The 12,171-nt window shown below is 29.8% G+C and overlaps 1 protein-coding gene across 4 annotated transcripts in view; it reads left to right on the top strand.

Annotated features, from left to right (window-relative positions):
- LOC100204896 (solute carrier organic anion transporter family member 4C1) overlaps positions 1–12,171 on the top strand; it is a 53,797-nt gene that overhangs the window by 13,475 nt on the left and 28,151 nt on the right. The window contains exon 1 of one of the 4 annotated variants that reach the window (XM_065792123.1): positions 1,316–1,438. The exons of 1 other annotated variant lie outside the window; for it this stretch is intronic. The gene's annotated coding sequence lies outside the window, so the exon portion shown is untranslated. Of the gene's footprint in view, positions 1–1,315; positions 1,439–7,455; positions 8,096–11,195; positions 11,218–12,171 lie in introns of those variants that run through there. 2 more of the 4 variants (XM_065792124.1, XM_065792125.1) reach the window with 2 other exon arrangements.

Below are 12,171 nucleotides of genomic sequence, written 5' to 3'. Positions count from 1 at the left end.
GCCATTCACCATCAAATCACTCCAGCTTCCATTGCTTAAGTCATGTTTAAATTAAAATCTTTTACGACTTGAGGTCCAGATAACTGTCATAGTCTTAAAAAATGTTCTCCAAGACTCTCTTTAATTCTCTTTAAACTATTTTTTAAGTGCTTGACTCAATATTGTTTTCCTGCCTGCTAGAAAATTGCATCTGTCGCTCCAGTTTTTAAAAACTCTGGAGAACATTTTGACCCCTCAAACTATTGTGTAATCAGTCTTCCATTTTTTATTAGCAAGGTCTTTGAGGTTTTGATTAACAAATTTCTAACATCCCATCTTGAGTCAAATAACTTACTTTTTGAGAAACAATACGGTTTTCAATCCTCTCATTTTACAGCTGACTTGCTAACTGCGTTGACTGAAAGATTTTATTGTGGATGAGATGGAGGCAGCGAGGCAAGAGCTATTGCTCTTGCCATATAATGAATATATAAAGCTTTAGACCAAGTTTGGCATGCTGGCCTTCTTCATAAGCTTGCTTTTTATCGTGTATGTGTTTTCAAGTCATCCTTGAAGGCTAACATTCTTCTTCATTTCCACTAACTTATGGGGTACCTGAAGAATCTATCCTTGGTCTTGTTTTGTTTCTTATCTACATTAATGATCTTTCTGACAACCTTACATCTAAAGTGGCTCTATTTACTGATGACTCAGCTTTATACTCCTGTCTTGACAAAAACTCTTTTATTTTATTAAAATGATATTTATACAGGATATATACTTTCAGTTATAAAAACTTTTTTTAACATGTGTCCTGTTTAAAAACTAAAGTTTAAAACAGAAATTATAATTATCCGAAAACAACACAGAGTATAAAAAGTATTAAAATTAGTAAAGTGTTCGTCATTGCTGCTTTAAAAAAATTGGTTGTTTAGATTTTTTTAAATAATAATAGTTCTACCGTATTTCTAATGTCCGAAGGTAACTCGTTAAAAAGTTTTGCTTCTGCTAAGTAAGAAGAGTTTTTTGTCATTTCGAGTTTTATTTTCGGAATTCTCAACAATATTCCTTGCCTGGTACATTTCTTATGTGTAATGGTTTCAAAGTGATTAGTAAAATTTTCATAAAGTTCATTATTTAAACACTTTTTTACAAATAAGCATGAGTCTCTTTTGATGGTTTTCTCAATTTACTTTAGATTGTGATGGCTGCCAATTATATCTTTTGCTCTTCTCTCAAATGAACTTGGTTTGGCTTTGTGTGTTGCAGTAAAATTAAGATTAGTGTTGGAATTTTATGTTAATATTGGAACAATCATTCGTTAATAAATCTGGAGAGCTGCCTTTGTAGGAAGGAAGATCTTTAATTTACTCAGCAATTTTAAACGATTGCACGCTTTTCTATAAATTTCCTCAAATTGATTTTTAAAAGAAAGCGTTGGATCCAATTTACATCCTAGGTATTTATATGATTTCACAAAGTTAATTATTTCTTGTTTGTAACTTAAACAAAATACATTCTTGTTTCATTTTTTTGCGGATCCAAATAGCATTGCTTCCATTTTTTCCACATTCAGATTAACTATTAGTTCATTATTATTAAAGTACTTCGATATACTGTTTAATTCCGATATTTGACACTCTTGAATAGTATTGAGATGTTTATGACTATAGTATTTGACGGCATCTTCTGCATATAATATTATATTTGCTGACGTTACGACATTCAGGCCCACCATTTGTAAATAAAACAAACAAAATGGTCCTAGGATAGATCCCTGCAGTACTCCATTTATTAAATAAAATTCTTTAGAATATTTGTTATCAACAAAATTCTTTTGACTTCTTTCAAAAAGATAGCTGGCAAACCATTCATACTTATTGCCTAATATTCCATATAATTTCATTTTATTAAGAAGAAGATCATGGCTAAGAGTGTTGAAAGCCTTCATTAAATCAACACCGCCTACAAGATTTCCTTTGTCAATATTTTTCCTTATATCGTCAGTTAGCACTGTAACTCAATTTTCATTTGCAATATCCAAACTAGTCAACAAAGACCTAGTCAACTGAGAACTAGTTTCCCTTTCAAATGCTTAGAATAGGCAGTTGATCTTGAATCTGAACTTAATTCTGTAACAAATTGGGGATTGCAGTGATTTGTGAATTTTAACTCTAAAAAAAAAGTTATTTACTTCAAACAATTATCGCAACTATATACTATTGACATTTCTATATATAAGAATAGCAACCCTTCCTACCGATCTCTTTTCTCTACATCTACTTTTTTTACCATTGTGTTATTACTACTGACTTCTCAAAAAAAAAAAGTATACAATTGATTGCTAAACTAGCATCTGCTAAGGTTGCTTCTCTTTATCGTTTATTTATTCTTAATCCTGTGTGGAATACTCTTGTCATATTTGGGTTAAATCTTCTAACGATGCTCTCATCTGCCAAACTTGAACCTCCCTCCCATTTTCGTAATGTTGCATCTCTTTCTCTTTTCTACAAATACAAATAAACCATGGTCGCTGCTTAAAGGAGCAAGCTTATGGAGATTTTTTAACCGCTTAGATGACTTTAAGGATGAATTTAATAAGTTATCCTTGAAGGCCAACGTTCTTCTTTATTTCCAGTAATTTTTGAAGTACCTCAAGGTTTTATCTTTGGTCCCTTTTTGTATCTTATCTACATTAATGAACATTCTGACAACCTTATATCAAAAGTAGCTCTACTTGCTAAAAAATCAACTTTGTACTCTTGTCTTGAAAAAAAGTCTTCTCTTTTTGATTGCTTAGAATAGGCAGCCATTTTCAAATCTGATCTCACTTCTGTAACAGACTGGGGCCTGCAGTGGCTTTTGAATTTTAACTTTAAAAAAACTCAGTTATTTACTGCAAACAACTATTGAAATGTTGCAGATACTCCTATATTGATTAATGAAAACCTCTCACTGAGTCCTCCTCTTTATGTCTTCTTAAATTATTTTTTATAATTGACCTGTCATGGAAACCATATATACAATCAACTATTAAGTTAGCATCTGCAAAGGTTGTTTCTCTTTATCCTCCTCTCCATTTTTTTACTCCATTCTCTTCGTCTCTAAATCTCATATTCATCACTATCATCACTAGTTCCATCAAAACTGTACTAGTTCCACCAAAAGCGTACAAAAGCGTATGTTAGGGGAGAGGGGGGGGGGGAAGGTTCAGTTTAAAATACGTACTTCAATTATCTAATTTATTACAATAAACCAGCTAATCAATAGAAAAGTTAAAACTCTGACTAAAGATCCTATTTTGCCAACATAAAAAGATGTTGGTTGAGGGAGTAGTGTTTCCCTCTATGCACATACATGCATGGGCACCCGCAGGATTTTTTGATGTTCCAGTAAGGACAATTTCACTAATAGTGCAAACTCCAAACTTAAGTACCTATGTCAAATGAGGAGACCTAGCAAAAAATTGAAATTGCGGAAGCATGGGAACAAAAAAGCCCTAAAACGCTTGCCCCTCTGCCCAAACGTGAGGGCAATAACGTAGTAAAATTTTCAACTTTGCTATCTAAAACTAAATTTAAATTTATTGACAAATTTTAAATTTCTTAGAAAATTTTGTAATTAGCAAAAGTTATGACATGCAAATTTTCCAACCACCCCCTCCTCCCAAAAAAAAATGCAGTTGTAAATTGGTATAAATTTTGTATGGTCATAACTTTTGTAATTGGTGTTCCGATGAATCATCCAGAATAAATTCAAACTTAATAATTCCGAACTACAAGCTAATATCTTATGAGCGAAAAGCTCAAAAACGAGGAGGTGGAATTAAAGCATATATTCATAATGATCTGACTACTGAAATTAGAGACGATCTTTCGGTTTCTGATGCCGATGGTGAGGTCTTTAGAATTGAAATAATAAACAAAAAATTAAAAAAATATACTGGTGCCCACCTGTTACAGACCACCTGAAAGTGATATAAAAAACTTTTCAAATCACCTAAAACAAATATTTCTTAAAAATAAAAAAGAGCACAAAATATTATTCTGTATTGGAGATATAAATATAAACTGTCTAAAGTACGATGAAGATGCCGTTACCATAACTTTTTTTGACGATATGTTTCAACACTACATCTTTCCTATAATAAACTAACCAACCCGGTTAAAATTTAATTCAATCACTGCAATAGACAACATATTGACCAATTCATTATATGATCCTTCATTAAAAGCAGGTGTAGTCAAAACGGATATATCCGATCACTTTCCGATTTACTTTTCCTTTTTTCAAGATACAAAAAATAATAACTCTAAAATCAAAGTCTATAAACGAAAAATTAATAATTTAACTATTCAACAGTTTAAAGACTCACTATCGGCAGTAAGGTGGGATAGGATTTACCAAGAATGCAACCTTGGGCATACCAACTCCGCTTGTAATGAATTTATAGAAATATTCTTAAAGCACTATGATAATCACTTTCCAATTATAGAACAAGAATTAAAAATAAAATACTTGCAATGTCCACGGATTACCAGAGGTATAAAAAAATCTTCAAAAAAAAAACAAAAACTCTATATCAAATATTTAAAAAATAGAAATGAAAAAAATCTAAATACGTACAAACAATACAAAATTCTATTTGAAAAAATAAAAAAAAGCTCAAAGAAAAATTACTACTCGAACCAAATAAAAAATGCAACTGGTGACATTAAAAAATCATGGAATACTATAAAAGAAATAATTGGAAACAAAAAAGTAAAATCAAATAGTTTACCTGCTCAAATAATCATAGATAATATAGAGTACAGTGACAAAAATACGATTGCTGAAAAAATTAACGAATTTTTTGTTAACATTGGCCCTAATCTTGCCTTAAAAATTAAGTCTCCTAACATCTCATTCAAATCATACCTAAGTGATACCCAGAGCGAAATAAAATACAAAGATCTAAACTACCAAGAACTTAATGTTGTTCTAAGTTCCTTAAAATTAAATAAAACTCCAGGTATCGATGATATCTGTAGCAGAGTAGTGGCAAATGTCTTTACAACGATAAATAAACCAATATTTGAAATTTTTAAGTCTTCGATTAACAGGAGTTGTACCAGACAAGTTTAAAGTAGCTAAAGTAGTACCAATATTTAAAACAGGTAAAACATACTTAGTTAATAATTATAGACCTATCTCAGTACTCCCTACCTTTTCTAAGCTTCTCGAAAGAGTAATCTATAACAGATTGTATGAATATTTAATCCAAAATAAAATTCTAAATAAAAAGCAATTCTGTTTCCAAAAACAATATTCAACTGAACACGCAATTCTAGATCTAGTTAACAATATATGTGATTCTTTTAATAAAAAACAGTTTGTTCTAGGCATCTTTATAGACCTTTCAAAAGTGTTTGATACTGTAGATCATGATATCTTACTTAAAAAAATGGAAAGCTATGGGATAAAAAACATAAACCTTGACTGGTTCAAAAACCATCTAAGCAACAGACAACAATTTGTTTTTTCAGATAATTATAAACACTCAAAACTACTAAGAGTTGAGTGCGGTGTCCCCCAAGGTTCCATTCTTGGACCTCTTCTGTTTCTTCTATATATTAACGACCTTACAAATGTCTCGGATAAACTTGATGTAATTATGTTTGCCGATGACACAAACTTATTTTATTCCTCGAACTCAATCAAAGATCTTTATGAATGTATAAACAAAGAGCTTAAAAGATTAAATATATGGTTGAAACTAAATAAATCATCACTAAATACAGAAAAATCAAAATACATACTGTTTTATTCCAAAAAATAAAAAAATAATATACCAACTATCCTTCCCTCGCTAAAAATAGATAAGGTAAACATTTAAAGAACAGAAACAACTAAATTTCTTGGGATCCTTATTGACAAAAATATATCTTGGAAAACTCATATAAGTACAATAAACACCAAAATTTCAAAAAATATTGGGATACTCTACAAAGTTAAGCCTATGTTGTCCCAACATAATCTTAAATCCCTTTATTTTTCTTACATCCAAAGTTATCTTACGTACGCTAATATTACATGGGCAGGTACAAACAAATCCAAATTGAGTACTATTTATATAAGTCAAAAACACGCATCAAGATTAGTTTATAATAAAGATAAACTCACCCATGCTGAACCCTTATTAAAAACCTTGAATGCTCTAAATGTTTACCAAATGAACATCTACCAAATGTACTATTCATGCTTAAATACAAACTTGGACTAGTCCCATCGTATTTTTTAGATAATTTCTTTCAAGTTAACTCTAATAGATATATAACAAGAGCAACAGGCAACTTCATACTGCCTAAAAGAACAACAAATTTCTCACGGTTTTCTATTTCCTACCGGGGTCCGTACCTATATAACAAAATAATATCAAAAAATATAGAACTTAAAGTATTAAATAATCCTGCCAACTTGAAAAATAAATTAAAACACCTCATACTTAATATCAACAATTATATTGACATGTATTAAACTTAGCAACAAAATTTATACTAAAATATTTATGTGTATCACTGACTGTATACTGTTTAAGCACTTCTGATTATATATAAATATAAAATAGACTTTATTTAACCACTTAAAGAGGTACTCGATGATAAGTCTTCTCAGACTTCTACGAGTTTTCCTTTACAACAACATGTTTTTATTTATGATAAGAATTGTAAAGGGGTAGCATTTATCCTATGCACACATGCCACCCCTTATATAATGCCTGAAAAAACGTCCGCCATAAGTATAGTTTATTTTTATTTGATTCTTCATTAAAACAAAAAAAAAATACAATATGCCTTAAGCAGGAATCGAACTCCGGTTTTAACTGTCGAAGTCCATAACATTAACCTCTCGGCCTAGCGAACACATTGATGTCACGTAATTAAACTTTATTAAAATTAATATTTGTATATATGTTTGAGACGTTTTTAAATTGGGATCCTGTGCCACAAACAAAGGGCTTTGGGTTCATATAAAGTATCGAAGGTACCTCCTCCACCTTTTTTTCTTTTCAATAAACTTTTTTATTAGAAATTGGGGGGGGGGGTGTTTGAAAAATGTATGTACTTCTTAAGGGGGTCGGGGACTTAAAAGTACGCATGGCAACATGGGGAGGTGGGGAGGGATTAAATTTCAAAACTTTTTGGCGTACGTACTTTATGGACAACCCCTTGCTTGCAGCCTTGTGGGAGTGAATCAGAATAAAAAAAAAAAGTTCAAACTGCTCCAAGATATCAATAGTATCCTTCTGATATTGTAGAAAATGTTACAATGTTCCTCCATATGATTATATTACATATAATGCTAGAATATTCTTTGATGACAAATAGATTGTAATTTAAATGTAAATTATGTTTAAAAATAATGTAACCCTCTAAACAACAGTAGAATTTCATTCTTCCATTAATTTATTGTGAGGAGTTTTTTTTTCTTCATCAGGAATGACAAAGTTCGGGAGCTGTTGTGGAATAGTAGTTTCAAACAAAACGAATGTTTAACTTCGCTAAAGCGGAATATGAAGATGAAATTCGGAATTGGATTAAGTAGAAATTGTTCCTTGAGTATAATGAAAACGTGATGAAACCACCTAAAGAACAAATTACTTTAATGGCTGTGACTCAAAGAGATAAAGATAATAAAGTTCAACTCGTTTTGGATTGGAGAGAAGCTAACAATTTTATTGGGGCGTATACAAGAGATGCAGATAAATGCGTTAATAAGTTGAGAGAATGAAGTAGAATGGGAAACGAACCAGCAATTATGGATCTACGCAAGGTTTATCTCTAGTTGAAAACTAAGAAATATCTTTCACCATTCCAAACAGTGGTATTTTGCAACAAAAGGCACTGTTTAAAACGTCTTGGTTTTGAATTTAATGTTGCGCCAATGATTATAAAATCCATTGTGAACATCATTATCAACCAAGATAATTTTGTGGAGAATGGAACATTTGCTTACACACAAACATTACGCTTTTGAAAAGTAAAGTTGTTAATTTGATGAAGAGTTAAGACAATGAAGTTTCAAATGAAAAGGTGAAATGGATTCTTCGAGAAGTCTGTAGTAAATCAAGATCTTGGTAATATAGATTAATAATAATTGTAATAATGACAATATATAATTACACATGTTTTGCAATTTATGTGTGTGTCGAAGCGTATTTTTTTAAAAGGTGTCAAAAAGCATCGCTCCTTAAAAACAATTATAGTTGATTAGTATTACCTATACATTTTTTTGAGGGGTTGTGTTATTTGGCACAGCCCCCTCATAAAAATATGGTTCAACTTGCACACATAAGATGTAACATGTGCATTTATCGTGTCAGATAGTTAGACCTACAAAAATCTTGACCTAATAATTTGTTCTACAAAAAGAACATCTACTAAAAAGTGGAACTAATTTTCAGATAACCTACTGAGGCCTAAATTGTTTTCAACTACTACCTACTGAGGCCTAAATTGTTTTCAACCAATTATAGTTTTTTTTATTTTCAACCGATTTATGAAGTTTTCGTTCTCAACCGATTTATTTTTTGACCTTTTTATAGATTTTCATTTTCAACCAATTTAAGGTAAATTAATTTTTAACCGATTATCTGGTCTGTGTTTTTAACGTTTTTTTTTAAACTACAAATTTTTTTTTTTAAATTAACAATCAATAAGTTTTCCAAGCATTCATCGAGCCTTATACCTCCCGATTCTGAAGACAGCGCTTCAACCACTCCCAGGAAAAAAAGTTCTATAGAATTTCTATAAACTTTTGGAACATATGGCCTATATAAATTATATAGAAATGCTATAAAATTTCTATAGAATGTCAACTAATTTCTATAAAAATTTTTTTTTCTAAAAAATAAAAAGTAGAAAAAAAAGTTCTATTGGAATTTCTATAGAAAATAACAGAGATTCTATAGAAATTGTATAGAATTTTATAGAATTTCTATAGACCATATGTTCCAAAAGTTTATAGAAATTCTATAAAACTTTTTTTCCTGGGCTGCGCCAAGACTTATTATATTTGGCTTGTATTCAAATCAACAATAAAATATACAAAATACATGCCGGAAAGGCGTAGTTATAAAACAGAAAATACAGTAGGTTGAATATTCAGTAGGTTGAAAATTCAGTAGGTCAAAAATACAGTAGGTAAACGATTTAGTTGATTGGAAAATTAGTAGTACATGTTTTAATTAGGTATAAATATAAAAATCAAAAATCGTCGGTTGAAAATCAAAAACGTCATAATCTATGATTTACAAAATTTTAAAATTAGGTTGAGTTATAGGCCACCGTATTTATATATTATAATTATTTTTATTATTAATAATGTATAATTTGTATACACAATCGGTACGGTATTGACTGATCAAATGTTTTGCTAGAACATTGATAAAAATTTTAATTAGTAAGAAGCAAAAGTTAATAAAAATAATAAGTTCAAAAAAACTCATGCAGAAAAAAGTGAATAAACAACCCAGAAATAGCGCACGAAAAGAAAGCTTGACAGAATTAAAACTTCTGCATGGATAAGTAGTTGATATGTCAAAAATATTCGAAGACTATTCGGTATTCGTTTTTTTGGGCCTCTCCTTTTACTATTTGCTATTCGTCCAAATTACGAACACCAGATTTTAACGAAAAAAAGAAAGTAAAATCTTAAAATCTATAGGTGGTAAGTTATGATAAAAAATTTTCATCGTTTGATGATAGCAAATAATTGCGAATTTCATATAAATTATGCTTCCGAAAATAGCTATTTACTGCGTATCCTGCCACCGGCAATTATTAAGAAAATTTTATCAAATTCTGTTAGAATAATAATTTGCGTGTGCTGACCAAAACTTCTAAGGGTTTGCTGTCCGATTTAAGCGAACAGTTTCATGTAAAAGCTTATGCCATTTGGAATTAAACTTTTTTCCACACATATGAAGATTCATATGTGTGCATAATTTTTTTTAGAGATTTGATCTTTTTTATTTACAATTCATTTTCTTACGAAGTAGAGCTGAATCATCACCGGTGATACTAGTATGGTGATGGTTCATTGGTGTCAAACAGCCTTTAACTAAGCTAAATTAACCTTTCACTGACTTAATCTTTCTAAAAGCATTTAATTTTTTTTGTTTTGGTTGTTGAGTTTTAACTAATCCTTTGATATTGGTTTTAGAATATTAATAAAAAAAGATAACTGTATAATGGAAATTTCCATTAAAGTTAAATGCTTTAAGTTCAGGTTGTTGTGAAGATATTATTTTAAATAAGTTTGGAGTTTTTTTTGCTATATCGATCTATAGCAACTTCTAAAAATTTTCTTCAGAAATGTAAGATATATCTGAAATGATTATTTTTGTAACCTTTTTGAATCGTTTGAAGAGTATACTCTTATACCTTAATTATACTTATATTTTTATTTATATTATACTTATATATTTGTATTTATTTTAATTATACTTATATATTTATAATTATACTTATACTCTTATATTTTAAAGTTGAAACAATTTGATGTAACACTTAACAAATAATGGGTACTGTGGCACAACCTAGTCATAAATGAAACAAAAACATCCATATCGTACGTAACATGTGCGCTTCAATTAGGCAGGTTGGAACCATCAAAATAACTGTGTCGCCGAATATTCGGCAGTCTAATATTTGGTGCTTTGGCCAAGCGCGTAGCTAAATATTCGGTATTCTGTGAAATCACTATTCGTGACATCTCTAATAAGTTGTACATTTTAAAATGCCTAAAATACGTTATTTAATTTAAACCTGTTAAAGTAAAAGATTTGCTTTAAAAAAAACTAAAAAAAGATAAAAATCAACCCGAGGTTTGGATAAATACCTCCTAATTTTTTACGACGACTTCTATTTGACTAAATAATTAAATTATCTTTTGAGATATACTGAAAATATGTTTTATCGTACGTTTTTATTTCATCAGAATTTTAGAAAGTTGACTGAAGAAATTATTATTAAAATTTATTTTAGAATCAAATACACACAATAATCAAAGCTCTAGAATCGATCTAACTCTCGCTACAAACAAATATCATTCATTGGTATTCAAAAAGTCGTTTTTGCTGGGTGTTTTAGGATTTTTTTAAATCAACTTTAATACATAGTTATCATGGATGCTGATAATGCCAACCTAGCTGTCCTAAGAACGCCATTTATATGGAAAGATAGCGTACATATCAAGGTACCCTGTTATGCAAATTTCGAAATCTTGTAAGCGGAAAAAATATTTAATTTGAATGTTCAGGTTGAATGAAATTTTGACTTCAGAGTGCGTCGATAAAAACACCTATAGAATGAGAACCATTTTACAAAAGTTTGATAAATTTGGTGCAAATGTAATCTATTAGTTGGTAAAATAAACAAACAAAAAAAGTTTATTGACTAAGTTTATATTTTTTTTATCGACTCTTTAAACTATTTTAAATACGTTTACTTTCAAAATTAAGTAGAAAAATAACTATTTAAACTTTTTTACAGTGTATTTCCATCAAGTAGCATCTGAAATATTCCTTATTTTTTGCCACAAAGTTATATTTAATTTAAATTAAATTTTTTAATAAATAGCTTATTTTATTCTTTTAGTACAAATACTCTACAATACTTTATTTAAATGTAATATCAAAATTCATAATTTTTAAACTATTATTATTTAATGGCTAAGATGATGAAAATGCTCATTATAAACCATAAGCTATTAACTTTTGCTACCTTTTGAAATTTTTTCAGCAAGATCTGGCTGAAGACTGAATCCAAATCAAACCTTAACAACTAAATTTAAACTTTTGAATCCTTCAGCTATGAGAACATCGTTGAAAACTATGTTTGTATCAGATGCAGTATACCCACATCTTCAAAACGCGCCCTGCACTAATTTTCTCTTGAAATAGCCCTCATGATCTAAGCTCAGTTAAATGTGGGAGGCAGCTGATCACTTAACAGCTTTAATCCAAGTAGTTTTGAGAATTTTGAAAAGATGATTGATAATTTCTAAGAGACAACGCAATTTTATCGGTGGGGTAGTTAGAATATTGTCAAGCCCACTGATAATGTCTTTCAAATAATATGGCTAAACAGCTTTGCATTAGCAACAACGCCTCCAGATTGCTAAAAAGACTATAAGCTAGATTTTATTGAG

This window comes from Hydra vulgaris, chromosome 03 (assembly GCF_038396675.1).
Source record: "Hydra vulgaris chromosome 03, alternate assembly HydraT2T_AEP".
Classification (NCBI taxonomy): domain Eukaryota; kingdom Metazoa; phylum Cnidaria; class Hydrozoa; order Anthoathecata; family Hydridae; genus Hydra; species Hydra vulgaris.
This window is presented reverse-complemented; position numbering and strand designations above follow the sequence as displayed.